Below are 26835 nucleotides of genomic sequence, written 5' to 3' on the forward strand. Positions count from 1 at the left end.
TTGCGGGAATTTGATTGCTGGGTCAAACCTTCAGTGAAATTTCTGTTTTATTTTTCTTTGCGATTTCAACAAACTTTTCCCTCGCGTTTTTAGAAAAAATGCTATTGAGGGGATGTTAGTACAGCTACTGGCCATTAAAATTGCTACACCACGAAGATGACGTGCTGCAGACGCGAAATTTAACCGACAGGAAGAAGATGCAGTGATATGCAAATGATTAGCTTTTCAGAGCGTTCACACAAGGTTGGCGCTGGTGGCGACACCTACAACGTGCTGACATGAGGAAAGTTTCCAAACGATTTCTCATACACAAACAGCAGGTGACCGGCATTGCCTGGTGAAACGTTGTTGTGATGCCTCGTGTGAGGAGGACAAATCCATTCCATCACGTTTCCAACTTTGATAAAGGTCAGATTGTAGCCTATCGCGATTGCGGTTTATCGTATCGCAACGTTGCTGCTCGTGTTGGTCCAGATCCTATGACTGTTAGCACAATATGGAATCGGTGGGTTCAGGAGGGTAATACGGAAAGCCGTGCTGGATCCCAACGGCCTCGTATCAGTAGCAGTCTATATGAAAGGCATCTTATCCGCATGGCTGTAACGGATCGTGCAGCCACGTCTCGATCCCTAACAGATGGGGACGTTTGCAAGACAACAACCATCTGCACGAACAGTTCGACGACGTTTGCAGCAGCATGGGCTATCAGCTCGGAGACCATGGCTGCGGTTACCCTTGACGCTGCATCGCAGACAGGAGCGCCTGTGATGGTGTACTCAACGACGAACCTGGGTGCACTAATGGCAAAACGTCATTTTTTCGGATGAATCCAGGCTCTGTTTACAGCATCATGATGGTCGCATCCGTGTTTGGCGACATCGCGGTGAACGCACATTGGAAGCGTGTATTCGTCATCGCCATACTGGCGTATCACCCGGCGTGCTGGCCAGGGATACAATCAAACATTTTCTGTATCCAGAAAGGCCCGTACAGGACCTGCAACATGCGCTCGTGCATTATGCTGCTAAAATGTAGGGATTCGCAGGGATCGAATGGATGGTAGAGCCACGGGTAGTAACACATCTGAAATGTAACGTCCACTGTTCAAAGTGCCGTCAGTGCGAACAAGAGGTGACCGTGACGTGTCACCAATGGTACCCTATACCGTCACGCCTGGTGATACGCCACTATGGCGATGACGAATACACGCTTCCAATGTGCGTTCACCACGATGTCACCAAACACGAATGAGACCATCATGATGCTGCAAAAGAACCTGGATTCATCCGAAACAATGACGTTTTTGCCATTCGTGCACCCAGGTTCGTCGTTGAGTACACCATCGCACGCGCTCCTGTCTGTGATGCGGCGTCGAGGGTAACCGCAGCCATGGTCTCCGAGCTGATAGTCCATGCTGCTGCAAACGTCGTCGAACTCTTTGTGTAGATGGTTGTTGTCTTGCAAACGTCCCCATCTGTTGACTCAGGGATCGCGTCGTGGCTGCACGATCCCGTTACAGCCAGGCGGATAAGATGCCTGTCATCTCGACTGCTAGTGATACGAGGCCGTTGGGATCCAGCACGGCGCACCATATTACCCTCCTGAACCCATCGACTCCATATTCTGCTAACAGTCATTGGATCTCGACCAATGTGAGCAGCAGTGTCGCGATACGATAAACCGCAATCGCGATAGGCTACAATCCGACATTTGTAAAAGTCGGAAACGTGATGGTACGCATTTCTCCTCCTTACACGAGGCATCGTAACAACGTTTCACCAGGCCACGCCGGTCAACTGCTTTTTGTGTGTGAGAAATCGGTTGGAAACTTTCCTGATGTCAGCACGTTGTAGGTGTCGCCCCCGGCGCCAACCTTGTGTGAATGGTCTGAAAAGCTAATCATTTGCATATCACAGCATCTTCTTCCTGACGGTTAAATTTCGCGTCTAGCACGTCATCTTCGTGGTGTAGCAATTTTAATGGCCAGTAGTGTATTTGCAGTGTTCTCCATTGAACTGTCGCTCACGTTCTGGCTAAAACTATCAAAACGGCAATATCCGAGCAGAATGAGATACGTAAGTTGGTTTCGGTTGTAGTTTGTTAATTTTCAGGCCCTGGGTAATGATTCATCAAATGTCATGATGAGATACGCTAGCACTGCGTTGAGTCATTCTGCCGCTTACTACGTACAAAGAAAAGAGACATAACAGTCTTGCAGTTAAAGAACACAAAGCAAAGAAACGTGCTTACAGTTCTACTTATTTGCAAAATTGTATCAGAGGTAGCTGGCTGCTTGTAAAACGAACAGAGAAAGAACTTACCGGAAGGCTGCTTGCAAACAGGCGGCTCCGAAGCTTAAAATGGATCAACAAACAAGCAGAGTCTCAGGGGAAATTATAAAAGAGCTGAAAACAGAATCCAGCTTCCCAGAGCTTAAAAGTTTCCTCCAGAGAGGGAAAACGGGCTCTTTGAGTGGGTGTGGGGGGTTCGAGGCGTTTGCCACGCGCGGACAAACATTTCCCGGCGACCTTAGTCCCTCTTCTCTCCGTTTTTTATCTTTTTATACACAGACCAAAAATTAAAGTAAACGTCAGTTTTTGTGCTGGAAAAAGCTGTGAGACAAACATTTTAAAAGTTGCGCAAGCTTCATGAATAGTTGTTTTACACAAAAGGTAGCAAATAAACAAATGTAAATGAAATGAAAAACTTCATTTAATAATTCTTTACCATTTTGATGCAACTCTTAAGCTCATTTCAGTGTCAAAGTCGGTGTTAAAATGACATTTCATCTTATTCTGGGTGAGTTAGTTGTGATATCTCAGTCTGTTTGGGAGAGATTCAGAAACTCCAGTTGATCACTAGTTATCGTTAAACGCAGGTAAGTTGTTCAGACAGGCAGCGAAGGGACTGAAAAAAGGCTGCAATTTAATGTTTCATTAAAAGAAGAGCTTATTAGTTACACGGCTGCACTCTGAATAAGGAGTGGCCCCTATTTTTCATCGGTAAGAAACTGAGACCAGGCTATTGTTATTAAACTGGTATGCTACCTCTGAAGACGAAATAATCTGATAGGCGACCAATGGAAACCAAACATTCAATGCATTAATTAATTTTTTCGCATTATTGTTGCTGTTCTTGTGGTCTTCAGTCGAAATACTGGTTTGATGCAGCTCTCCGTTCTACTCTCTGCTGTGTCAGCCTCTTCATCTCCGAATAACTGTTGCAACCTACATCCTTCTGAATCTGTTTAGTGCATTCATCTCCTGTCTCCCTCTACGATTTTTACCCTCCAAAATTCATGGAGCAGAAATAAAATCTTTGAGGTTTCCTGATGCACTGTAATTATGTCAGAGACAGCAAAGGACCTGGAAGAGCAGTTGAACGGAATGGACAGTGTCTTGAAAGGAGGATATAAGATGAATATCAACAAAAGCAAAACGAGGGTAATGGAATGTAGTCGAATTAAATCGGGTGATGCTGAGGAATTAGATTCTGAAATGAGACGCTTAAAGTAGTAAACGAGTTTTGCTATTTGGGGAGCAAAATAACTAATGATGGTCGAAGTAGAGAGGATATAAAATGTAGACTGGCAATGGCAAGGAAAGCGTTTCTGAAGAAGAGTAGTTTGTTAACATCGCGTACAGATTTAAGTGTCAGGAAGTCGTTTCTGAAAGTATTTGTATGGAGTGTAGCCATGTATGGAAGTGAAACATGGACGATAAATAGTTGGGACAAGAAGATAATAGAAGCTTTCGAAATGTGGTGCTACAGAAGAATGCTGAAGATTAGATGGGTAGATCACATAACTAATGAGGAGGTATTGAACAGAATTGGGGAGAAGAGAAATTTGTGGCACAACTTGACTAGAAGAAGGGATCGGTTGCTAGAGCATGTTTTGAGGCATCAACGGATCACCAGTTTAGTATTGGAGGGCAGCGTGGAGGGTAAAAATCGTAGAGACGACCGAGCGCCACTAGCTGCAGCCACTGGTTCATGGCCAGGGAGGAGAAGCAGCGCCTTGCCTCAAGTCCACCCTGAGGGACTCAGCCCACAGCGCAGTGGACCTGCCACCTTCGCCAGCAGCTCCCAGATCCGTAGCGGGAGGCCGTGGGTCGTGCCCCACTCACAGCAGTCATCCCTCGACTCTGCGGAAGCCGCGATCCACGCGGGTCCAGGCATTCGACATCAGAGGCAGACTCAGTAAGGAGAAGGAGCGCACCGCTGGCGTCAGATCCTTGGCCTACTCACTGGCTGCTGGCTCGCTTCCCAAGTCTGTTATCGGCACTGCTGGACGCCGACAAGTGTGTCGTTCATGTGGGGTTGGGACCAGATGGCCACTGGCCGTTGCCCTCGTGCTGCGACCGTATGGGTTGTGGCTGCCTCATACTGACAACGGAGAAAATTTGTAATCAAAAATAATAACGTGTGTTCTCAACCACCGCTCTGTCAGAGGGGCCCACTATCCCACTTCTCAACCTCACCTTCGTCATAGGGCTGCTACAGTATTTAGGAGAAACCTTCGTGTAAAATAGCCAAATTTTTTCCATGAACAAATATCAGAACAAGTTTCTAAAAAAAAAATGAAGTAGGGGACAAAGCTAAGCTTAATACTAAAGACAACAGCAAGCCACACAATCGATCAGAGATGCACAAGCTTAGATGCGTTTAATATCCGAAGGCATACAAAGGGCAAACAGTTGGAAGTTGCAGTGCATGCTCCTGCGCACGTAGGCTGTTCGTTTAAAAAGTTTGAACAATTCCACCTACCCTTACAGGTTTACAAAGACGAACATCTAGTGACGGACGTAGCACACAACCTACAGTATTGTAACTGATCAGCAAAGGCAAGAAAGCAAAACTACTCGAAAAACAGAAATTCATCCCCACAATTGCCCATCCCCAAATGACACCCTAAATTATCAGTTCACAACAAATTGTTTCTAAGAAATTTCCATAAATTCTTTATGGAACCATCACATCAACTGTAGTCCTAGCAATAAAATAATAGCGATAATAAATAAAAAACCATAATTTTCTGTTCTCATTTCCAATTTGACAGTTAATTACCTCGGTATAATATAAATAATTTACTTCTTGCTTTATTCATTCTAAAATCTTAGTCCATTGTGACAACCTATGTACTGTGTCTAAACGTGTGATGGAAAAAAGCCATGCCATATGACTTTAATAGCATTCAGTCTAATTTATTTATCACTCTGTCTTTGTCAGTCACTACTCGACTAAGTACATAAATATTCATATTAACCGGTAGTATAATAATTTTACATCTAAAAAAAAAAACGAAAGACCTAGCATGACTCATTGCCCTACATGTATAGAATAATACGCAAGTTTTTAATCAAAGAGTGGCATGTATCTAGCTTTGAGGGCAGCAATGTGAAGTCAACTATAATTGACTTAAGAAGTAGTTCTGGCATGTGCGACAGAACTTTAAATTGACGTTATGAGTAACGTTAAGGTGTACAGAAAACAGCAGAAAAATGTGGCTGAGGTTCCTGCATTTGTTCAAGTATGTATGAGGGAAGCTGCGGCTGTAAACCAACTGCAAGCCTGTTCCACCATTCTGTGTCTGACATGGATATTTTTCGATGTACAAAAACTCGGTGGAAATGAATGAAAGTGTGGGAGCATGTTGTCAGAGACCTCCCAGTCATGGACAGGAAGTGAAGTTAACGTCACCGTAGCGCCAAATGGGGCTGGCCCCGTAGCAGAAGGCGACTGATTCAGCGGGAAAAGTCAGCGTGCATTAATCGGTGAGCAGATACGGTGCACTGCGGTCGTACTCTTCATCACAACGGGGCACGAAGGAAACGCCACACGGACAAGAACCATCGGAAACTGGAAGGAAGACGAAGTGTGACGAGGGTATCCCAGTAGTTTGGTGTTGCTCACTGCACTGTTTCACAGACATGAGGAGTGTTGTGAACCACAGGCACTGCTGTCCGAAGGAGAGGATGTGGTGGACCATGGTCAGCTACAGCAGCAAGTGACTGGTGCGTTGTGCAACGGGCAAGAAGCGGCCCGTGTCAAACGGCGAGTGTAACTGGAACCACATTTGACAGAACTACAAGGCACGGAATCTGACGCTTCGCACAACGACTCCGTTGGGGTGACACCCGGCAGCCAGTAGATATGTTGCATTTCGTTGACATTTCCGCATCGGAGGCACCGTTATTGATAGTCCCAAGAGCGTATAGACCAACAAGATGGCGGTCAAGTGCTCTTCTCGGATGAGAGCAAGTTCAGTCTGAGTAGTGATTCTGGACACACCTTCATATGGTGAGAGGTTGAAAGACTTAGAGAAGGAGAGAGGTATGATGTTTACGTAAAATCTCGTTCGGAAATAATGAGATTTGACACCATTTTATACATAATTTTAATATTACGCTTTCATTGGTTGGAAAGATAAGAGAGTTTTAAATTTAGCCCTAACACACTTATTTTTTCATTCGCTGTTTCAAAAAAAAAAAAATGGTTCAAATGGCTCTGAGCACTATGGGACTTAACATCTGAGGTCATCAGTCTCCTAGAACTTAGAACTACTTAAACCTAACTAACCTAAGGACATCACACACATCCATGCCCGAGGCAGGATTCCAACCTGCGACCGTAGCGGTCACGCGGTTCCAGACTGAAGCGCCTAGAACCGCTCGGCCACTCCGGCCAGCTCATTCACTGTTTCACTTTAATACAGAGCTATGATTGGTTGGAGATAGGAGAGGGGGAAGGGAAAAGGCGGCGCGGCTTCCCAATGATAGGTATGATGAAATCACTGATGAGAGTGACGGTGTCACTGTTTAGACCGATGACGTCACTAGGTCAATGACCTCGGTACGTGATGTTAACAAAGTGCTCCAGACAGCTGGCGTGTGAACAAAGTCTTTTGGACACCTAATACCGTTACTGTTCGTACTTTGGTGCATTACATGTCGCCACCTTCCGCCATATGAGGGTACGTAGTGTACCCAGGAGCACTGTCGAACACGGTCGGTTTGGTCGCCAGCTGTTATGGTGTGGGTAGACATTGTCTGAAGATAGCCTTGTAAGTCGAAAACCGGTTAACATAACCAAAGTAATACTGTTGAGCTAAAGCAAACTGGCGCTTTTTATTTATTATTAAACACACTTTGACTCACCGATTGGTTACAAAGGTAAGCCAAGGGTGGTGCTACCAAGATGGCAGAAACCTCCTGCAGCCTTACTAGGTGACGTTTATAACAATACCTCCACTAACAGTTAATTAGTTCAAAAATTATTACGTGGCGCGCACTCAAAGTATGATCTTCTTATTGAGCAACTAAAAGGTCTTTAATATGGCAGGTATTGCTACATCAATTGATTGCAGACACTGAAGAAAATTAGCAATAATATTAGTTATCTTGTATTCGCAATCCAACAACGATCTCGCTCTGGCTTTGGCTCGTAATTAAAAATGTTGTCTAGATAGCATGACTGTCGCTGTTGGTGCGAAAGGCAGTCGGATGTTAATTACGCAGCCTTGAAGAACTTACGAAGACAATCTTTCAGGATTAATTTGATGATTTATGTTTTTCATTGCAATGTGCTTCATACTTTTTTAAACAATGGTCACTTGAAAATAATTCTTCACACTCACTTTTCACAGAAATTTACATTTATTAAACTTTTTATACTTTCGCATGTTGAGAACATTACTCCATCATACAATGTCGCAGCCGTTACTGCACTTAATAAAACTCACAACATTTTTCATTGTCCACAACTCAGACTGATCTTTTCATTTCCAACACAAAGTCAAGACTGTTCATATTATTCAACACACAAACTTGACTACTCTGTACGCTTCCGCGCCAAAAGTCACAAGCCAGCATCAAAGATAACAATAAGTACAAAGATATTCACACTAGATATTATATCGATTTCAACATCTCAAAATATCAACGTACCTACATATAAAAATGAAACCAAATTAGAATAGAGTGAAAAATATGAGACATTACGTAGAAAAATTTTCATTAATCTACGGTATCGAAAAATTGTGTTGCCGGGTGGTAATGGTTTCGCAAATAAAGAGCCATTACACGTTGTAAACTTCATCTTTTTTGTGATCCTACGACAGAAGAGGGAACGCTTGCAAAATAATAATAAACTCGGAATGTAACTGCAACAATAGTAATTGATGTAGCGATGGCAGATGGTGTATAGTAAATGAGAAGCAGTGAGGAAATATATTGCAAATAAACAGAGAAGGCGGTCGTGGACTCTACGGACAGTAGATATGTGGTTGACATGCTGGCTACGCCAGACTACCATTAGCAAGGCACCTATGCATTCAAATGTTCAAATGTGTGTGAAATCTTATGGGACTTAACTGCTAAGGTCATCAGTCCCTAAGCTTACACACTACTTAACCTAAATTATCCTAAGCACAAGCACACACACCCATGCCCGAGGGAGGTCTCGAACCTCCGCCGGGACCAGCCGTACAGTTTATGATTGCAGCGTCTGAGACCGCTCGGCTAATCCCGCGCGGCTATGCATTCAAATCACTGGGCGTTGACATCAAAGCGGTGCAGAGTCTAACTCCATGAGCTCGAAGTTTTTACTGAAGGAAGAACATTCTTCCATTTATAGCGATTGCTCGCTAGCTTTCAGATCTTCACTGTAACTATCCTTAGTGGATAAACTTTACTTTTAGACATGAATAATGTAAATTGCTGTAAGCCCGTGCAATGTACGAACGAATGAAAATATTTGTTTTTGCCTGCGAATACCGCTTATAACAAGTCCTAAGGTCTGTCAGAAGCCTTCTACACCCACCGTTCAAAAATGGTTCAAATGGCTCTGAGCACTATGCGATTTAACTTCTGAGGTCATCAGTCGCCTAGAACTTAAAACTAGTTAAACCTAACTAACCTAAGGACATCACACACATCCATGCCCGAGGCAGGATTCGAACCTGCGACCGTAGCGGTTGCTTGGCTCCAGACTGTAGCGACTAGAACCGCACGGCGACTCCGGCCGGCCCCACCGTTCAACGTTACGCTTTACATCTCAGGCGCAGCCGTCACTGTGGCACCGTGTGAGTGATGCCGCGTTACTTACAAGGGAACCTCCCCATCGCACGCCCCTCAGATTTAGTTATAAGTTAGCACAGCGGATAGGCCTTGATAAACTGAACACAGATCAATTGAGAAAACAGGAAGAAGTTGTGTGGAAGTGTGAAAAAATAAGCAAAATATACAAACTGAGTAGTTCATGGGAAGATATGCAACATCAAGGACACTAGGAACGCAGGAGCGCTGTGGATTTGTGGTAACGTGAGCAGCTGCGGAACGAGAGGTCCTTGGTTCAAATCTACTATCGAGTGAAAAGTTTAATTTTTTATTTTCAGTTTATGTGACAAACTCTTATGTTTGCATCACTTTTTTGGGAGTGATTATCACATCCACAAGAAAACCAAAATCGGGCAAGGTAGGAGAATCTTTTACCCATTCGCCAAGTGTACAAGTTAGGTGGGTCGACAACATATTCCTGTCATGTGACGCACATGCCGTCACTAGTGTCGTATAGAATATATCAGACATGTTTTCCTGTGGAGGAATCGGTTGACCTATGACCTTGCGATCAAATGTTTTCGGTTCCCATTGGAGAGGCACGTCCTTTCGTCTACTAATCGCACGGTTTTGCGATGCGGTCGCAACACACAGACACTAAACTTATTACAGTGAACAGAGACGTCAATGAACGGACAGATAATAACTATGCAAAAATAAAGAAAGTAAAATTTTCACTCGAGGGAATACTTAAACCAAGGACCTCCTGTTCTGCAGCTGCTCACGCTACCACGGGACCACGGCGCTCCTGAGCTCATCTTGTCATGAAGTTGCCTATGCGGCCCATGGACTACTAAGTTTGTATATTTTGCTTATTTTTTCACAGTTCCACACAACTTCTTCCTGTTTTCTCAATTGATCTGTGTTCAGTTTATCAAGGTCTATCCACTGTGCCAACTTATAACTAAATCTGAGGGGGGGTGCGATGGGGAGGTTCCCTTGTTAGTGTTAGCAGCGCCTGTGACTAGCAGGGAGCTCTGTGTGCAGTCGAACAGTTTGCCTGCGGGCTGTACCGACGACGCGTTAACGGCCCGCACTCGGGCTGATTGCGCGGGACGTTCGGGACGGCTGGCCGGACAGCAAACAGAAGCCGAGTTGACAGGCGTGCAGGCCGCCCCATCTGCACTCGCCTGACCTCACACACCACTGTGTACAGACGTGATCCCCAGCCGCGGACGCCGCCTCGCTGCTTCGCACTGGAGGCGTACGTCAGGCTGAGAAGTGGAATCGGCCATCGAGAACATTTGTGTGTACTTGCGACGTCGACACACTTGTCTCGCCGCTTGTGCAGTCTGGCCTCTCGACCTGTGTGGACGGGGGTGCCGCAAGGGAGAGCACGGGGCACCGTGTCACGTCGCACAACCTCCGTCGGTTTTCTGCAGTGTTCTTTCGTCTGTAAAGCTACGTCAATGTCTACCTGATTATTTTACTCAAACACTCTTCTCCTTCAAACCGACGCAACACTTCCAACTCTTAATTGTGTTGTCTATCGATTTATTCGTATTGATTATCTGCGACGCGGCTCATGTGCGACCAATCCGTGGTGAAGCCAAACGAGACGGCGCGCAGCCACTATCGTTGAGGTATTGTTTTCCTTATACAGCAAGACGACGGTGTTCGGCAACGAAAAAAATGGTACAAATAGCTCTGAGCACTATGGGACTTAACATCTGAGGTCATCAGTCCCATAGAACTTACAACTACTTAAACCTAACTAACCTAAGGCCATCAGACACATCCATACCCGAGGCAGGATTCGAACCAGCGACAGTAGCAGTCGCGCGTTTCCGGACTGAAGCGCCTAGAACCGCTCGACCACCGCGGCCGGCAGGAAACGAAAGTTCCAGACGCCAGTGATAAGTAAGGAGTGCAATATCGATACGCTACAACATCAAAAATATACTACTGGCCATTAAAATTGCTACACCAAGAAGAAGTGCAGATGATAAACGGGTATTCATTGGACAAATATATATTATACTAGAACTGACATGCGACTACATTTTCACGCAGTTTGGATGCATAGATCCTGAGAAATCACTACCCAGAACAACCACCTCTGGCCGTAATAACGACCTTGTTATGCCTGGGCATTGAGTCAAACAGAGCTTGGATGGCGCGTACAGGTACAGCTGCCCATGCAGCTTCAACACGATAACACAGTTCATCGAGAGTAGTGACTGGCGTATTGTGACGAGCCAGTTGCTCGGCCACCATTGACCAGACGTATCAAGGCCGTTATTACGGCCAGAGGTGGTTGTTCTGGTTACTAATTTCTCAGGATCTTTGCACCCAAATTGCGTGAAAATGTAATCACATGTCAGTTCTAGCATAATATATTTGTCCAATGAATACCCGTTTATCATCTGCATTTCTTCTTGGTGTAGCAATTTGAATGGCCAGTAGTGTATAAACCTCTGCTACGGTGATGTGTCTTATGCTAAATATTATCAAAGTTAACAGTATCTATGAAGAGGAATAATTGGAGATCTACAGTTGGTGAAACTACTAAATGCCTTTATTTAGGAATCAAAATTAGATAAAATGGGAGAAATAAGAAGTAGACTTCTACAGGATAGGAAGGCTTTCTAAGACAACGGAAATTTCCTGCTCTCAAAGTTCAGCTAAACACTAAGTGCAATATTTCAAAACTGTGTGTTTGAAATAAATTTTTTAACAAAGAAAGATTTGGGCGCAAATGTGAGGCGATTGTAGATGTGAAGGTAAAGAAGTGAAGGTAAAGAAATTAGGTGTGTCTGTATTGGGTTGGTGCATAACTTCATGGCTTTTTATCCATAAGTTTAATGAACATATCACATACACATAACAAGACTTTAGTTCAAATGGCTCTGAGCACTATGGGACTTAACTTCTGAGGTCATCAGTCCCCTTAGGACTAAGAACTACTTAAACCTAACTAACCTAAGGACATCACACACATCCATGCCCGAGGCAGGATTCGAACCTGCGACCGTAGCGGTTGCGCGGTTCCGGACTGTAGCGCCTAGAGCCGCTCGGCCACTTCGGCTGGCAAGACTTTAGTCATCAACAATATATTCTCCTTACAATTTACAACAGTCTGCCAACACTGAGGTAACCTTTCTATTCCGCGGCTGTAGAAATTACGTGGCTTTGATGCGAAGAACATGTCGAGCCATGAGTAGTACAAGAAGGCCACTGCAGGCTCTCTCTCCATTGTTGCCAAATTTATTCAAGATGGCGGATTCAAGATGGAGGAAGCAAGATGGCGGCGATAGTTATGACAATGTTGCAGTGACATCATCGTGGGAAGTTCAAATATTGGTGGGAGCATAGGTCAATTGGGCTATCTCCAGTAACCTAATCCGCTCCCCTCCCCCAGCCAATGGCGGGAAGTTCAAATTATAGCAGAACAACCCAACACGCCACAGCTACCAATACTGAGCTGAGAAAATGGTAGGAAAATAGGTAACTTGGGCAACCTCCTATAACCTTAGCCATCCGACCACCACCTCTTCCTAGTGTTGAGTGGTACTTAAGTAAATAAATTAGTGAAATCAAAGTGAACTAGAAATTAGAATATAAATGAAAAACTTGGTTTAGTTTACAGAGTTACATACTCGCAAACAGCGGGCAGAACAGCAGAACAGAAGAGACAATGACCGTGAAGTCAGCAAGTTCCACATAAGCGGGCGCTGTCGATTCAGCCGTCAGGGCATCGCCAGACCGGCTCACGTGTTTCTCAGTTGTCGTATGTGAGCAAAGGCCCTCGCCTACATTCCAAGAGCCAATGACCGACGTTAAGAAGATTCTTCGAGGAGCTTCTCAACGTGACAGAAGAGGCAATGACCGTGAAGTCGTTCACCTCCAGTAAACTGAAGTGAATAAATACGCGAGACGCAGTGGGCCAGACAGACGAAGACGGAGACGGAGACGAAGACGGAGACGAGAGACGAAGAAGACGAAGAAGTGAAGAAGCGTAGTAGTAATTTTCAGTCAATTTCGGTGCTGAAGACCGTCATGCAAGAAGAGTCTGCATCATGCACAGACGAACCAAGTCCGCCGCTGTAATGGAATAGCAAGCAGCAGCCGCGGCGCCAGAAGACAGAAGTTAAAAGGTATTTGAAGTCTGGTTTTTACATACCCGGGTGACTCGTGAGGACGGGAAGGAGACGGCCTCACATCAGTAGTCACCTGTGAGCTGGGATGAAGACCTGACAGCCGAAGACTGGCAAGCGGGAGTCCGTGGCTCGAGTCTGCCACACTGGCCTTCCCCCGCCGCGCCGCTCCGCTGGCCGACGCAGAACACACGCGGCCGCTTAGAGAAGAGAAATACTGGGACGCGACACCCAAGGTATCATCCGATGCACGATTTCGCTCGCAATAATTAAACGGGCCACCTCGCGCTGCGCGTCTCCAGTCAACTGGGCGACACGAGATACACACCGCTACGCGTAATCAGACGCCGCCGCCGCCGCCGCCGCCGCTGCCGCAGCAGAAGACTTCACAAACGACACAGCTGCCGCTCTCCGAACCAGAACATTCCGTAAGATACAGTTGTACAAATCTTCAATAAAAGTTATCTTATGTAAAAATGATGTTTCATTCGACCTCATACCCAAGCCAAGGAAGAACCCACCCTGCCCACATGTTGTTAAGAGAGAAAAGTTAATTTATTTAATATTTTCACCCTGACAGAATGCTTTAGAATGCTCATCCTGACAATTGACTTGCATCAAAAGAGAAAACCCAGTTACATTTAGTGACAGAAGTGTCACATTTAGTAACACAACTGTTACACTAGGAACTGGCGGGAAAAGGACTCAGCCTGTGCTGGATAGGATGGACGTCAGTCTTTATTTTTCAGGCAGTCTTTATTTAGACAATTAGAGGCAGCATCTCTATCCAGTGTGTTCACCACAAGGTCCAGAGTCCAACTGAACTAGTACACAGTATTGCCACCAGAGGGAGCCGTCGTCCCTCCTGTGACATAATCCAAGTTGGAAGTCTGGAGGGGAAAATGGTGGGAAAGGGACTAAGCCTGTTCTGGGCTGTTGGAAAGAGGAAGGACTGTACTTTATTTATTTTGGAACAATTTATTTAGGGGTGGATTTCACATAGTTTATTTATTAGACTGGTACAAAACACTCGCCCTGACCTGCTTGGGAGCACAGTAAATGGTCTACATACCTGCAAACTACTCGTAAATCACGGAAGTAATTCATTACACTGAAGTACAAACACGAAAACAACTTGTAAATTATCAAAATAACGCATGTAAAACCCTCTGCAGATACTCTCACTACTTGTAAACTGTCCAAATAGAGCATATAATGGCGTATAATGCAACAGACACCGAAACAACATGTAAAAAAAGGCTCCAACGTGCGCATGCGTCCACGCTGCAGCGAGCCACTGCCAGATAGACAAACGCATTACATGCTAGTCATTGCTTTCGTGCGGCTGCCGACGACAGCCAGCAGGTAAAAGTCACCTCTACAGTTAGAGTTCTTCGAGTGTTACACTGTCGTTCCAGACCTCCAAGGAGTGCATGCCAGGTGGCGGGCCCATGCCGGTCGCATACGCGAGATGCCTCTGGGCAGCGTGCACATATTTACCATAGCTGATGCAATACTTCTCTAACTGTGGATACTGACGTCACAGGCCATGATATAGAAATCTGTTAAAATGCTTCCCAGATTGCACACTCATGAAAACGCTGTTAATCATAAAAGCATTGCTGTTGTTAGGAAAGAGAGCACTGTCTATGCACAGACAGGGGGGAGGGGGGATCCGAACAATTAATTCGAAGCTCTGTCTTACAGAAGATAAAAATGGCGGGAATTTTCGGTATCCTACAGCTACTGGTCCGGAGATGTCGTAATGCACCAGTGGCAGATGACTGATGGCAACCCTACCAGAGATGAATGATCTGTTTCAACTTGTCTTTCAACACATGGTTTCCTGGAAGTTTCCATAGATACCTTGCTTCTTAAAATCAGTTTGTAGACACTCCTATGTCGTGGCACAAAGGATGTCTTGTGAATGAAGGAACATTATGATTGGCTTTTATTGAATTTACCCGCCGAATTACTGATACTGTCGGTGTGGAATCACTGACCCCTTTTTTTGTCATTCTGCAGACAAGACTTTCAGCAGCAAAAAAACTATTTTGTGCAGATCACCATATTGCACCGACAATAAAACCCTGCAATGTAGCCTACAGATCGTCAAAGACGGAAAGAATCTTACTCAATTACACTGCTCTGTCACTGAGGTTGGGAGCTTGAATATTATAACGTGAAACCGGTCTCCAACCCAGAAATATATCACCGTGTACTGTGTCTATACAGTAAACATACAATTCGTATCCTACGCCATACAAAATTGCCCCTTTTATGTCATTCATATAGCTATCTGCCGCCAGACACTCGTCCATATACCGTTAAGACAGAATGCATAAGCACAAGCACCGTAGGTATACTCCATGCTGCACTAGATATTGTCTACGAGATCAGGTGGTCATCCACTCCCGACGCATGGCCAGAGCATCCTCAGTGGACCGAAGTCAGTCTCAGAACAGTTCTACACATGCGGGGTCGGCTCCTCTCAGCACAAACGCGTTACTTCTTCCGGCCCTGACATGCTTGATTTCTTGCTTTTCTACACCCATCTCCAGACACTTGGATTACAAGAACACATGTATTTGTCACATGGTTTGCCAGAATATTATACCATTTATGCGATACTTTTCGATATTAAGAAAATAGTAATATCGTTCCCGCAACATAATTTAGAATATATAGACTGTAAATTATTTCTCTACAAACCCTAAACTTGTGCGAGGTGGAGGCTGTTATAAACCACTGAGTAACTAGAAACTTATCCCTTTTGTGAATACCTTTATGTGAAAGCTAAAAAAAAAGAGGAAAGTGATATTTCCACTCACGAATACCGATGTCGGTGATGTAACTTATTCCAAATCATCCCTATAATTTACAGAGTCAACTAAGGCGTTTCTCATGTCTAGAGAACCAGCAAACGTGTCCTCCACACGTCTTTCACCTGCAAGATGCACACACCACGATCATTATTCCCTCAACTAAATAAGGGCGCGAAATGTGCAGAAGCAGTCAACCGGATAATTTACATGTGAGGGAATGACAGTCTAGCGCAAACACACGTCCATGTTGAATCCTCTCAAATTTCCACGGGATCACGAAAGCTGTCCAAGACATACTAAGTATTAATTCACTATTCGGCCGGCTAGAGAACGACACGATTATGTCAGCTCAATTCCTGCACCCCAACAGGCCTCTCCATTAGGACACCTTCTACTGTTAGCTGGAAGAATGAATCATTCCCACCACAGGTCACCAGCGCTGCACACCAAGCACGCGTAGGCAGAATCACCCTAGAAAACGAACCACATATATGTTTTATCACTGTTCCTACAAATAAATATTACGATCGTGGTCTAAATTAGACGACATTCGACAGTGAGCGAAGTATCGGGAATACACCCTGCTGACGGCTGTGGCTCTGGTGCAAAATGGTTCTTATGGCTCTGAGCACTATGGGACTTCACTTCTGAAGTCATCAGTCCCCTAGATCTTAGAACTACTTAAACCTAACCTAAGGACATCACACACATCCATGCCCGAGGCAGGATTCGAACCTGCGACCATAGCGGTCGCGCGGTTCCAGACTGTAGCGCCTAGAACCGCTCGGCCACACCGGCTGGCGCTGTGGCTCTGGAAATGCAAATATCAGTACTATTCTTATGACTTGACATACTCTTCCCTTTGCTGTCACAGTATTCCACATCAAAACCATACCCTCCTTACGACTGGACTTAGTCATTTCCTTTGCACATGTCAGAAAACACACACACACACACACACACACATACATTACAAAATCTGATCCTTAAGGCGAACCTATCACACATCCACTACTACTGAGTATAATACTTAGCCAATAAGTGATTGCTGACGATACGAGATAATACTGAGAGAAAATCAGCGATGGATGGACATGTATCATAAGTTTTTCTTGCGAGCGGTACCACTGAGTCTCAGAAAGAGAGATGTAATCGTCTTACAAACCGCCAGATATTAAAGAACAGACCATAGTACTGTCACAAGCTGTCTTGGTTCTACAGGGGCACACAAGTATCCTTGTTAAAAGGTTTAGTGGCTTTATAAATCGAGGTATGGCATTGCCTACGAATGACATGGGTTTTCTAGATAAATATCGTAACACTGAATATAGACGGTAATCGCCGGAGTGTATATTATCAGGTCAACAGTGCGGTTACACGTCGCCTACAGTGCAACCTCATAATAAAATTACTGAATTTATAAAGTGATTCGGCTAAGGAATGTGGTATGAAACCGGTATTTGCAACTCCCTCATACCGCCACTAGACATTTCTCCAGTATTTGTAACGCATTCTATCCCAATGCCATGTCATAGGTTCTGCAATATATCCACTGGGCTATAGGCGTAGGTTGATTGGGAAGGATAACAAACAGTAGTAGATGGTGTGATGATTGAGGTCATAAGAAATGTACACTAGTGAGCCGTGCTGCGGCTCGCATTGGTGCCGTTTCTAGGTTGGCATCGTTTAGTTGGTGTAGTTACAGTTGTCGACTTCTTCTTGTGATCATTGGCTCCACTCCATTTGCAAGCGTTGTCTGCCCGCTAGTGTCAGCAGCGGCGGTTATCGATATCTAGTGATGGTGGTACTATCTTTGGGACGACGTTGTGGTGTTTCCGTGTCATATGAGTCGGCAGTTCTGTTGTGGACGGACGAGCAGCCAGGTCCGTGCAGTGCGCGAACACGCCGGGACCACTGGCGGCACACATGCACTGCCAGATGGAGGGGTTGTAGTCACGAGGGGTACTACCTCGTTGTCAACTGAACCCGGGAAGTTTAAGTTGAGTGGGCCTTAATTCAAGTAGTGAAACCTCTACCATAGTGAGATCTCGCCATTTGCTTGCATGTAGTTGCTCGCAGTGTCGCCGAGACAAAGAGTAGCGAGTGGAGCGTTTGGGAAAGGTGAACCTAATTAGACTTCGTCCACTTCTTATTATTAATTGTTGCATTCTATATGTTATTATTTGTGAAGTTCAACCAGTGGTACTTTTTCCTGCCCGGTGGCCGCTAACGTCCCAGTTACCTGCCCTGGAGCTTAGTGTATGTTACTGCAGTGTACTTCTCCTCACCTTGCTGCTGCTGTCCAGTAAGGCGTGTAGTTCGACAGCTTCCATGATTTACGGATCATGTGAAGGCCTTTTTTCCTTCTCTGGCAGTAGTGGTTCCTTTCTGCTTCTGGATGCCCTAAACACTGGAGTCTGAAGACGTAGTGGTGACCGCCGGTTTCGGCTTGGGTCTGTTATTCCATCGTTGCATTGGTCATTGCACATTAGGTAGATTCGGCAAATGATTTTTGGTCATGCGTTTAAACTGCCACTAGTCTGAGTTACCATCTTGTGAAGTGAATGCAAGTCTTGGCTACCTGTCTCATCACTTGCAAAGCTTTGAGGGACTTTCCCAGGTTTATCATTGGAGCAACATCAGCGCCCCTCCCCCCTTCCCCTTGGTTTGTTCAGATTTGATTATTGCTTTTTTTAAATATTTTAATGACTGTAATTTCAAGTTAGAAGAAGTTAACTGGTTGTTAAAAGACTGCTATTCAGGCCTTCAGCCGAGAAATAGCTTGAATTTGTTGTCATTAAGGTCTTAAGCCGTGGAACACTTATTAATTTACTGTCACATTTTATTTGTTGTTGTTTCCAGATAAAGTGCACGTGATTGAAAAATGAACTAACCAACAGTAATTGATTATGGCGCCGTCGACAATCACAACCCATTTCTGCCTTCCTTGGTACCAGGTCTCAAGTGGTAGCGCAGCGTGGTTGCGATTGTAATATTGCCATTTCAGTTACTGTTGATTTGAACTGTTGCTCTGCCCGTGTTATACGATATTTGCCTTTGGTATTGTGTTCTGTTTCAGGTGACCAATTCTAATGGTGGTGGTGGTGGTTAGTGTTTAACGTCCCGTCGACAACGAGGTCATTAGAGACGGAGCTCATGCTCGGGTTAGGGAAGGATTGGGAAGGAAATCGGCCGTGCCCTTTCAAAGGAACCATCCCGGCATTTACCTGAAGCGATTTAGGAAAATCACGGAAAACCTAAATCAGGATGGCTGGAGACGGGATTGAACCGTCGTCCTCCCGAATGCGAGTCTAATGGCGGTTTGGCAGTGCCCCGGGATCGGCCTGTTGAGGAAGGACCACCCTGTTTATGAGCTGGCGATAAGACGCCAGGCTATTGAGCGTAGTGTTCCGTATTTAGCAGCCCGATTACGTGTTGTCGTGCTTCAGCCGGTTTACGTCACGCCGGAGGTTGTGGGTGAGAAAAAGGCAGCCATTGAGTTTTTGTTTAAATCCGTTTAGAGTCTTGAGGATAACATCGGTTTCTTAGAGGGCACTCTACCTAGTGGCAGTCAGTTAGACAGGGTGCGGGTGCAGTTGATACATCAGACCAAACGGATATCTGATTTAAGGCGATTAAAGTTAGAGGATCGTGATAAGGATTCAACAGCTGAATTAGGGTCCCTGGTTAGTAAATTGCAGTTAAGGTCACATGCTTAGAACTTGATGGGAAGAGGACCGGGGAGCAGGATTTGTTATCGTCCGGGAGGTGTGCTAGCGAGCTCAACAATAACGGCCTTGTTTCCCGAGAGGTTAGACGAGACGTTTGCTAAATTCCCTAATACCCTCGTGCATTTGTTTCAAGACATCACGGAATTAGTTGTCGACCCACTCGATCAAATTGAAAGGTTGTTATGGTTGTAGGTTTCCTCTGAGCGACATGCTGATGCGTTTAGTGTTTCGCATCAAGTAGTTCTGTCACTATTGTATCCTTTAACTAGAGGCGAATTGAGGACCCTGGTATCCAGGGCCGTGGCAGAATGGTTTTCCTTGCAGCAGTTGAGGGAGCTTGTAATTCGCGAGAGGTTGACCATGGGAGTTCGCAAGCAGTTCGAGTGTCGGTATATCTGGCAGATGCAGCAAGATAAAACGGGGTTACATGAATATGTGGAAAGAGTCAGGACGACCTGTTTGGCCTTGTTAGTTGACTTGCCAGAAAAGGAGTTAGTTTCTATTGTCCTGAGGGGGATGCGAGCGGCGGATAAGTCACACTTTGTTTTTCGTGGTCGTCCCTCCACTTGGGAGGAACTTAGTGCCGCCGTTGTAGCGATATCCGCGTTGCCGTTCTCGGACGATGGATGCCCTGAAGTTAAGGTTCAGTCCGCGGGCGTTGTCGAGAAGAATTCCGAATTATCTACATCAGCCGGGTCTGCTAAAAGGGAATCGCGGCGTTGTTTCAGGTGCGGTCGGACAGGGCATTTAGTTCGTACTTGGATCCAGTCGCAGACACCCAGAGTCAATAAATGACGCCTGGCTGGGCAGCGACACCGGTATCGAGCCTTTAATCCTGGAAGTGCCCAAGTTGCTGCTCGATCATGACCTCCTTCGTCTTATATTTGTTCTCGAGTAGGTGGCGAACCTATTTGTGCCCTTTTGGATTCCGGTAACTCCTTTTCATAGTTGAGTTAGGAATGGTTCCTCGAATTTGGTAACCTTGCGAGTCATAGGTCGGTCCCTTCTCCGGTGCAGAGATGTCGTGTTGCCAACGGGCAGGTGTTACCTCTGCGTGGTTGGGTCCGAGGGAGTATCTCGGTTGGCGATTTCTTGTAGCCCTTCACTTTGGCCTTGGTTAAGAAGCTGCCGGTCGATTTGATTTTGGGGTGTGATTCTATCGGTAAAACTGATCTTGTCTTGGATTATTCTGGGTACACCTTCTTCTTTAAGAACGCTTCTGCTCAGAAATTTGGGTTCTAAGAATGTGCTAAACGTAAGGTGCAACGAGATGCGGGAATGCCGGCTGTTGATACTAAGGTTAGTGAATTTGATCTCACCCATCTTTCTTGCCAGCAGGCCTCAGAACTAGATGGTTTGTTGGAGAGGTTCCCGGAGCCTCTCTGTGACAGACTGGGTGTTACTAATGCTCTTGACTACCATATTCGTCTATCTGACCATATTCCCGTCAGGCAGTCCCCATATCATCTCCCACCGCCTAAGATGAAGACACTAAGGGGAAAGATCTCCAAAATGCTTGAGCAAGGAGTTATTAGGCCCCCTGCATCTGCTTATGCCTCCCCTATATTCCCTGTCCCTAAGGATCAGGGGCGGGATTTTCGGCCTGTTGTTAATTACCGTCACCTAAATACGAAGGTTATACTAGAATCAGTTCCTTTGCCTGATCTTCATAACTCCTTTACTTGATTTGCCGGGGCTAATTGCTACACTGTGCTCGATCTGAATCAAGCCTTTTATCAGATTCCCTTAGCAAAAGAATGTAAACACGTTACGGCATTTTGTGCTGATTGGAATCTGTTTGAATTTAACAGAGTCCCCTTTGGTTTGGCTACTGGCGCAGCCGTCCTTACTCGTTTGCTGGATAATATTCTTGGAGACTTAGTCTCTGTTTATACATATCTGGACGATTTGGTAATTTATAGTCGTCCGTTTCAAGAGCAATTGGAATATATCCAGTAAGTTTTTGCTATGTCGAAGGGGGCCGGTTTGACTGTTAAACCCAGTAAGGTGACATTAGCCAGGCAGCAGGTATCCTTAGGTCAACTAGTATCAGGTGAGAGCATTCGCAATGACCAGGAGCGGACTAAGACATTGAGGGCTCTGGCGGCTCCTTTAAATGAACTGCGCAGAAAGGGCGTGCTTTTTGAATGGGGACCTGCCCAAGAGGCAGATTTGATCACATTAAGGCAGCTATAACCAATCCTCCGGTGCTTGGAGTGCCTGATTTTAATAAATTTATTGTCCAAACCGACGCATCTAATGCAGGAATTTCGGCAGTCCTCTTCCAGGAGTTTGAGGGTCAAAGGCAGCAATTAGCATACGCGTCTCGTCGGTTAACCAGCGCTAAGCTCAAATATTCTGTTTACGAATGTGAGGCGTTGGCCGTCTTGTTCGCGCTGGAGTAGTACCTGTTTTATCTCGAACGTAATTAGCTAGAGACTAGCAATCAAGCCTTAAGCTGGGTGTTAGCCAGACCGCGTAAAACCGGCCGTATCGCGAGGTGGGCGGTGCGCATTTCGGCGTTTCAGTTCGAGGTTAAACACATTAGAGGCACTGAGAATGTGCTCTCGGACGTCCTCAGCCGTATGTTTACTGAACACCCAGCTAGTGAGGGCGCCCAAGAAGCTGAGGAGGGCAATCTTAGTTGTGTCGTGTTGGGCGGTATTCCTCATTTGTTTAGTGACACTGCCGACCATCAGGATCAGGACCCCACTTGGGGACCCGTTAAGAAACGGCTTTCGGCGGGGGAAAGTTTGGATGAACCTTATCAGCAAAGGCATTTTGTGTAAACGGTTGGGACATGCCAGGGAGATTAAGATCTGTCTACCAGCCACCCTAGTATGCTCGGTTTTCTATTACTTTCACAACTCTTTGATTGGCGGGCATTTAGGAACCCATAAGACCTTGCATAAGATTAAGGAGCGTCTGACTTGGCCGTCTATTAACCGAGACGTTAGAGAGACGGTTTCTCGGTGTTAGTTGTGTGATGTGGCCAAACCGAAGAACGGTCTTCAACATGGCTTCCTGAGTTCTGAGCGCGAATCCTGACCCATGGATAAGCTCTATACTGATTATGTGGGGCCCTTACCTCGCACCAAAGGAGGCCATCGGCAGGTATCACTTATTATTGACGCGTTTTCGAGGTTTACCTGGCTTATTCCGAGTCGTAAGGTGACTGCTGCTACTACCATTGCGCATTTAACTAACGTATTTAGTGTTTTTGGACCACCTAAGCAAATCGTTAGTGATAATGCGCTGGTCTTTCTTTCGGCCCTCTTCATGGCCTTCTGTTTCCAAAGCGGTGTCAAGCACGTGACACCCACTCCGCATTATCCGCAGGGCTCCTTCGCGGAAAGGGTCAGTCGTAATCTTAAATCCGCACTGATTATCTCTCATCAGAAGTCTTCCAGTAAGTGAGATTCTAGTCTCCATTGCCTTAGCTTTGTCTTCAATACCGCCACCCATGAGGCTTTGAAGGCTGCACCGGTTTCCCTGATCTTTGCTTATCCCGTTAATTTCTCCCTTTCGAACTTATGGGGGATTCAAGATATAATTCCACTTATTACTTTATTGTCACATTTTATTTGTTGTTGTTTCCAAATAAAGTGTACTTGATTGAAAAATAAACTAACCGACAGTAATTGATAACGGCCCCGTCCGCAATCGCAACCCAATCCTGCCTTCCTTGGTATCAGGTCTCAACTAGCTTTTCAGATCTCTAGTGTTACGCTATCCGCTAGAAATGCTGTCTGGCATTTGGAATCAAGTCTTTCCATTCAACCACATACCTGCCTTGGATCCTGTGGAGAAGTCCATTAATGATTACAACCACTAGTGAATCATATTTCTGGCACTCTCGTATCTCGAAACCAGTCACCTTTCTCGAACCTATCTGCTACAGTAAAATCTTAGATAGTCCCCATGTATCTTGCAACTGCTGCCATTTCTGCAGCTTGATGCATGTGCTAGCTCCAGTTTAAGTCGGAACTGAGTAGAAGTCATAGAGAGCTATAGCCACCACTTTCTGCAACCCGTGTAGAAACAAATTGACCCGAGTTAGTGCGGCAGGACCGTGTTTTGACCATTTGGTGGAAATGGGAACAAGCTGTCGTACCTCAGCCAACAATGTACGATTTGAAAGGTCAGTGCCAAACGAAGGCTGCTCCTGCAACACGAGGTAGTTTAAAAGACAGTATGGGAACTGAGAGAAAGATGAGGATTTTGTTGCTGCATTGTGGTGCGCCCCCAAACTTCATACGGGTGCTGCAGTCCATTGCACAGACCTGAGTAAAGTTGCATCGCCTGTACTGTAGGAGGATGACCGTGTCCCACAAACTATACAATAAGTCGCTAGAGACGCTCCCTGTGACCCCGCGTCGTTTGAAACATTGTTTTTTCTGCTGTAACACGCCTTGTACACTGCCATACATTTTGTTTTTCCGCCACGACTTCGAGGTCAGTGTCAGATTCTAAACTGACATTAACACGTTCTGATCCATTGCTTATCACAGAAAACCAGACGTTGCACAGTGCACACAACAACACACTACACACACTGGATGATTGTAAATAAAAGACAGTTACAACATAAGGAAACTGTAAGAGTTTTGCGACGTTGTGGTGCGTTTCCAATCTACTGTCCGAAGGCGAATGACGATCTGTACATTAAAACTCATCTGTCACAGTGACGGAATAGCTGATGGCTCTGCGTTCAGTTTCGACTGATTCCTCATATTGCAATCATTTACGTGATCACTGTTTTGGTGCTAGTCATCCCAAGAAGGCGTTGCCCCTCCACCAAGACTCTATCTCCACCTCACACAAGAGATGACAATCAATCATTATGTGCTAACCAGCATGGACGGATGGGGTGAAAAAACACCGTCGATGTACTGTAATAATAAGGATCACAGTTGTTAGTGTGAAAAATTTTAGCAATTTTACAGTAATTTCATCACCGACGAATGATGCGACCATGTTTTCCAATTTCCGTATAATCTCAAAACCGAGACTTCTCTATTTTGCGAGTATCATTGCGAATGTAGGTAGATGACTGAGCAGTGCGTCCATTCACTGTTAATTCTCAAACATATACATCATCAAAGTATACCAGAGAGCACTCTACATATTTCTAGCACATCGAGCATTGTGCCTAATTTACGATCTATCTCTATGTGGACGGGAGTCAAAGAGCATTCTCCCAGTCTTAGGATAATATTAGTGACTGAAATACCCCCTAGCGCCGTTACCGATTTAATCTGCAGGCGACCAGAAGTAGACAGCTACATTCCATGTCTCGTGAATGAATGGAGCTTGCCGAGTCATCGCCCATTCAAGAGCACAAGATTTTTCCAGACGTGCCCATGTCGAAGAGGTTAACACCCTTTATCGGTGTATAGTAGTAGATTTGAAAGTGTTGTCATATAATAGCAGACAGTTAAAAAGGACAAGAAATGGGTGTTTTTTATGCATGATGGAGCTCCGGACAGATGGAGTTTGAAGCATTTTACGTAAATCAACTGCGCTATCAATTTTAAGGTATTGTTCTAGTGTGTGGGATCAGTACCAGGAGGGTACTGGTAAGAGGGAACATAAACACATGCATTCCTAAGGCTACACGGGTCTGCACTTAAAACAGGCTACAATGTAAGATCGATTCAGTTTCCGACCTAGATACTGCTTTAAGACCCACACAGAACATGCAGTTATATACGAGTCTAACGCAGGCTATGTCACACAACTGCTGCATCCTGACACAACATCAGGAAAAAACGGTCAAATGACCCGCAGTAACTTCTCCCTCTCTCTCTCTCTAGAAGGCATCATCAGTTTACCATTAAATCACATCTCGTTAGAACTTCATTTCAACCGACCACTCCATCCACACTATGTCATCCTTTAACGCAGATGTAAGTAAGTTTAGAGGCAGGGTCAAATACGGTAGTCAACTCGCGTGTATCACTGTTACCTCAATAGACATACAGTAGAATGCTGCCTCGACAGAAAAAAGTAACTGTTTCGCTGGTTCCCTTCACTTCCATGATAACGCTTTCTTGGATTCCTCTTGCTGTCGCATACTTGTTCCCATGTACAAGAATTGTTCTGCGCCAGGCAGAAGACACGCAATTAGTTCCTCAATTTACCTGCATTTCAGCGTATTTTCCCTCAATTTATACTATTTTCCATCATTTTTCGCAATTCCATCGAATTTTTATGTCACTTCTATCCATGTGATCATGACATAACCACTCGTTCCGTGTTCTAAAACTGCTTGTAAATGTCTTTGCAGATGGGATAAGTTTCTAGTTACTCAATGGTTCACAGCACTCTCCACCTCGCTAAAGTTTAGGATTTGTAGAGAAATAATTTACAGTCTATATCTTCAGAATTATGTTGCGTGAGCAATACTGCTAAGTGCTTGATATCAAGAAGTATGGCGTAAATGGTATAATATTCTGGCAAACCATGTGAAAAATATATATGTTCTTGTAATGCAAGATTCTGGAGATGAGTGTAGAAAAGTAAGCAAGCAAGCAAGTCGGGGCCAGAAGCAGAAACGCTTTTCTGACAAGGGAAGCTGACCCTGAATTTGTAGAACAGTTCTGAGACTGACTTTGGTCCACTGAGGGTGCTCTGGTCACATGTCAGGAGTGGATGACCGCCTGACGTCGTGGGAAATATCTAGGGCAGCGAGTAGTATACCTACAGTGCATGTCCTTATGCTGTCTGTCTTCATGGAATTTGTGTGAGTGTCTGGTGGTTGATAGCTATACGAATTATGTAAAAGGAGTGATTTTGTTTGGCATAGGATACAATTTGTATGTTTACTATATCGACACAGTACATGGTATATTGCTGCATTGGAGATCAGTTTCACTCTCTAATATTCTATCTCCCATCCTCATTAAGAGAGCAGTGTAATTGAGTAAGCTCCTTTCCATATTTGACGATCTGTAGGCCACTTTTCAGGGTTTAATTGTCGGTGCAATCTGGTGACCTGCACAAACTAGTTTTTTGCCACTGAAAGTCTCATCTGCAGAGAGAAGAAAAAAGGCAGACAGTGTTT

Source organism: Schistocerca nitens, chromosome 8, assembly GCF_023898315.1.
Source record: "Schistocerca nitens isolate TAMUIC-IGC-003100 chromosome 8, iqSchNite1.1, whole genome shotgun sequence".
NCBI lineage: Eukaryota > Metazoa > Arthropoda > Insecta > Orthoptera > Acrididae > Schistocerca > Schistocerca nitens.